The sequence below is a fragment of the Acinonyx jubatus genome, chromosome B2 (assembly GCF_027475565.1).
Source record: "Acinonyx jubatus isolate Ajub_Pintada_27869175 chromosome B2, VMU_Ajub_asm_v1.0, whole genome shotgun sequence".
Taxonomy (NCBI): Eukaryota; Metazoa; Chordata; class Mammalia; order Carnivora; family Felidae; genus Acinonyx; species Acinonyx jubatus.
This window is the reverse complement of record NC_069385.1, coordinates 56967272-56972435: the sequence shown is the minus strand read 5'-3', so window position 1 is coordinate 56972435 and position 5164 is coordinate 56967272. Positions and strand designations below refer to the sequence as shown.

General features: G+C 55.1%; 1 pseudogene; it reads left to right on the top strand.

Annotated features, from left to right (window-relative positions):
- The first annotated feature begins 317 nt into the window (after positions 1–317).
- On the top strand, positions 318–4625 carry LOC106981844 (piezo-type mechanosensitive ion channel component 1-like; annotated as a pseudogene).
- The last annotated feature ends 539 nt before the right edge of the window (positions 4626–5164 follow it).

The following is a 5164-nucleotide window of genomic DNA, read 5'->3' as shown; positions in this document are numbered from 1 at the left end:
TGCTAGGGGTGCCAGGGTAGCTCAGTCATTTAAGTCTTATTTTGGCTCAGGTCATTATCTCACAGTTAATGAGTCTGAACTCCACATCGGGCCCTGTGCTGTCAGTGTGGAGCCTGCTTCAGATCCCCTGTTCCCCTCTTCTCTCGGCCCTGCTCATGCTCTCTCTCTCTCTCTCTCTTTCAAAAATAAATAAACATTTAAAGAAAAAGGAGGAGGAGGAGGGGGAGGAGGATTGGGGAGAGGAAGGGTGTGGGGAGGGGAAGGGGAAGAGGTAGGAAGGGGAAAAAGCTGCTGAAGGTGAAGACCCCACTGCACTAATGGAAGTCACCACGGAAGACACAGAGTTTATGTAGATGCTGTTTCAGAGCCTGGGGCAGCCAATCACAGGTGTCTATGCCAAGTACTAGATCTACATGTCTGATGGGATGTTCATTGGTGTCAGCTTTGCCAGCTGCCCCATCATCTACAAGATCGTCTCTGTGTTCTCCTTCTTGCTCTGCCTCACCCTCTTCCACATCTACTATAGCCGGTAGCAGAAGTTGTTCAAAGCGTTCTGGTGGCTGGGTGTAGCCTACACCATGCTGGTGTTCATCGCTGTCTATACTTTCCAGTTACACAACTTCATCATATACTGGCACAACCTGATGGGCAATGAGCAGTTGGGGGACCTGAGCCTGGAGCAGCTCAGCATGTCCAAGTTCTTCTCCAGCATCTTCATCCCTGGCTTTTTCCTGCTCCCCTACATCCTGCACAGCACTCCTTCCACCAGCCCTTTATGCAACTCTTCAGTCTGAAGCATGTCCCCTGACCCGGCACCACCTCCTGTGCTGGGTTCACAGGCAGGGTGTGGTAAGTGGCACCCCACTGGTCCAGCAGCAGGAGGAGGAAGAATAGGTTTCTAAGGACAAGGGGCTGAGCACAGCTGGCTCCCACCAAGCCACACAAGTTCCAGAAGCAACAGCAAACAAGTGGGGCCTTGTGGGCAAACAGCTGTTGGAGTTGGCCACTGGCTTCTGGGATATCCTCACCGACATGCAGGTGTTCTTGTGATAACTGCTAAAGCTGCATATCTTCAAGCTGGTAGTCTTATACACTATCTGGATGGCCCCAAAGGAGGTGTTAATGATGAACCTTTCACTGGTTGTGCTGTAGGCCTTCACCTTGCCTTACCCCCACTTCTGGTCCATGGCTTCTTGCCAGTCTACTGTCTGGATCGGCATCATCACCCTGTGAAAGACTGTCTATCGAGATCATCAACCCCATGAGTACTCCAGAAACTATACTGAACCCTTTCTCAATAGCACCAACTTTCAGAAGACAGAAGAAAAAAAAAATCAGTTTTTGCTATACCAGAGGCCCATTAACCCTGCTAACAGGTTTGGGGGTGTGGAAGGGCTTCCCAAACCTGGGCTACATCCAGAACCACCTACAGACCCTACTGCTGCTGGCATCTGAGGCCACCATGTACCAATGCCAGGAACATCACCATCCACAACACCTGCTGGCCCCTGCTGTCTATAAATGACAGCACTCCCCAGTGGCTGAGCCAGGACTTGCTCAGCTGCCTCAAGTTCTTCTTCTACAAACTTGGGCTGGGGATATTCCTGATGGCCATGAACATGTATGGGCAGTGCAGGAATGTCATGATCATCCTGCATGGCCATCCTCACCCACCAGCATTCTGGTCAGTGCCTCTTCCTGGCACTCTTGCTGCTGCACCAGTACCTGCTGTACCTGGGCATTCTCCCCACCCTGTGCATAAACTACCTGTAGCACTGGGGCCAGGCCATCCTTGTGAACTCCACATGCAAGTGGGGTACCTGCCCAATTTATTCAGGGCCCTCAACTCTACCAACCTCATAAATGGCTTCCTCCTGCTGCTCTGCACCTCCTGCCAAGCACACAGAGGGGTGGCCAGCATCAATACTGACCACCTGGAGCCTGTGGAGGGGAGCCTAACCCATGCCCAACTTCATCCCCTGAAGGTCCTACCTCAACATGATGAAGGTGGCCATCTTCTCATTCCTCTTCTGGTTGGCCTTAGTCAAGGGGGCCACTCACATCAGCATCTTCAAGCTGGGCTACGTACTAGCCTGCTTATACCTGCTGCTCTTCAGCACCAAGCTGCAGAAGAACACACGTGCCTGCCTCCTGCCATGGGACTGCCACATTCTCTATACACGGTCACCACCATCATCTCCAAGAACATGCTCTTGTTCCTGTCCTGTATGTTTGTGGAGTAAATGCAGAGCAACTTCAGCTGGGTCACTCAGCTTTTATTGAAGTCAAAGGTTACTATGACTCCAAGGAGACGCTGGGCAGGAACCAGGACTGCCTGCTGCCCGTGGAGGAGGCCGGGTCCTCTGCGAAGGCCTCTGCTCCCTGTTCTTGCTGCTGCAGCGCTGCCTCTTCCTCAGCCACCGCTTGCTGCACATGGAGGCCAAGGTCCACGCCACCCGCCCTGCAGGCCTCCAGGAGTTTCGCCCTCTACAATGCTGTCAACCTCAAAAGCATCCAACCGTGGCACAAAGCAAAGAAGTCCCTGGCACAACTGTGCCAAGCAGGAGAAGCACAGACAAGACCCAGCGGGCAGTGGTCCGTCCCGAAACCAGGAGCCAGGGCCCGGCAATCCAGGGGGCTTCTCCCTGCCGCAGTAACAGTGGAGGTGGCTGTGGCGAGACCGCCCCCGACCCGTCCACTTCCGCCCGGGACTACTTTCTTTTCGGGTCCGACAGTGAGGAGGGGAAGGAGGCCCAGTCCACGGACCCCAGGCGGGGGCACAGAGCGCCCTTCAGATGGCACAGCAGGAGCGGGTGTCCAACGTCCCGGCAGTGCTGAGGCGGCGGTGGCAGGGCCCGGCAGGACAACTGCCCGCGGGACAGCCTGCGCCCAGAGGCGGAGCCAGCGGAAGGCCTGGCGCAGCCACGTGACCCAGCGAGAGCTGAGCACGAGCCCCGTGGAGTTCCCGCGGGGAAGGAGGCCTGAGCCGAAGGCGCGGGCCGACGTATTGGCTGCACAGCTTCGCGCGGCACCACAGCGCCGAGAGCGACGTGCTGCGCGCCGGTGCCAACTCCACTCGCAGGATCTCCTTCCGGGGCAGAGAGACGCACCAACGCCTGCTGGACCAGCTGTAGGAGAGCAAAGCCCAGGCCACGCTGCCAGGCCCCTCAGAGGCCCGCGCTGCACCAAGCACAGCATCAGGTGAGCCGCTGAGCAGCACAACCGACGACACAATCAGTCCCCTCAGCACCGGCTACAGTACCTTTAGCAGCAGCAGCAGCAGCGAGGAGGAAGTGGTCCTGAGCTGGTGGGCTTCCCTGTGTGACCGTGGGAGCTTCCAGCCCACACTGGCAGCCGGACGCGCATGGGCAGTGAACCTCTCCTCACCAGGCACCTGTGTGTCCCAGAGCTGGAGAAGGCCCAGCGGTTCGCGGTGGGGCAGGGCCAGGCACTGAGGCTTCTGTAGGCCACTTACCAGTGTATGGCCGCCCACTCGGAACTGCTCTGCTCCGTCCTCATCGTCCTCAACCACGTGGTCACCGTCTCAGCCACCTTCCTGGCGCCGCCGTGTTCATCTTTCTGTGGGCCATGCTGTCCATCCAGTGGCCAAACAAGCGCTTCTGGATGAAGGCCATTGTCCTCACAGTGTCACCAAAAACCTGTTCCAGTTTGCCTTCTTCCTCTGGAACAGCCACACAGTGATGCGGCGCTGAGAACAAGCCCTGCTTCGCTCCATGCATCCTGGGCCTGAAGAAGACTGACAGCTACATCACCTATGATCTGATGCACCTTGTGGCCCTTTTCCTCCACCTTCCCCAGATGTGGTGCTGTGGTCTATGGGACCACAGGGAGGACCTGTTTGCTCCCCAAGAAGCATGACAGGAGCAGTGAAGAGAGGGGCTGAAGAGAAACCGGCACATCCAGACAGCCCTGCTGAGACCTCAGACGGAGAAGGGCCCCACAAGGAGCCATTGCCCCCACCAAGGAGGACATTCAGGCTGAAGTGAGGGACCGGCCTAGGGACAAGTTCCCAGTGAAGCTCAAGACCCCCAACACAAAGTTCTTTGGCCACATTTTAGGAGGGAGAGCCCAAAACCCAGAAGACCCTCAGGAGCAGGGGACAGGGGCTGCTCTGGGAGAGAGAAGGGGTGGAGTGGCCCCCAGGAGAAAGTGAGGGCAGCTGGGCTCCACCTACGGAGCTTCTTCTGTCTGTCCCTGGCCCAGAGCTATTGCTAACTCAGAGCATATATCAGCAACAGGTGGCAGCTGGCCAGGCAGTCTGGCAGCTTGATGACCGCCACTCAAGGAAGCCAGCAACCCCTGAGCCCACACTCTCCTTCCAACACTGGACACTCATGTCATGGTAGTCATCCTCCTCTTTGGGCTGCAGTTCCTTCATAGGGTTGGCTTCAGGCCTCCTGGGTACACGGATGTAATTGGGGAAGCGGTTGGGGATGGCCTGTAAAGGGTACCCTGCAGCAAGCTGGCTGGCTGTCATTGCACAGTGCTGTTCCACAGTGTGATTCTCGGTGTACTCCATGGAACTGCTTTTGGCCGGGTCTTTCTGGAAGTTCCAGGCTGTCTCTTCTCTGTGTGAGTAAAAGCATTGTTCCATCCAGTGTTTAGCTATGTTCCATTTTCCTTCGTGACTCTGATACTAAGATGCAGTGGGCACAAGTATTTGGACTCTATACCAGTTGGCTCTCACTGTAATGTTCTTTTCTATCCTCCATGTAGTTGGAGTCCTCTCCTGGCATTGATTACTGGTACGCAGTGTTCTGCTGGACAGAATGCTAATGGATACCTGGGTTTCTTTTGGGTGATCAAAATTGCCTAAGCTTAGATCATGATGGTTGCACAACTCCACAGATATATTAATAGATGACATGGCAACAGTGCTCTTTGTGGATAAAAGTTCACTACAAATTCACTAAAATTAAAACTGTATAACCAGTGCTTTCTGTAGCCTGGGTCCATGTAAGGATTATACCCTCCGGGGACTTAAATTCCCAAGAAGAGAGAAGCCCATCAAGCCAGGCTTCTCATGCCCTCCACTTTAAACATCCCAGTCAGCCTCCATATTCAAAGATCTCAAGAAGCCTAAACATAAAAGCAAGCTGTGATGCAAGGGATAGTGTATAGGAGACTTTCCTCTAACACTAGT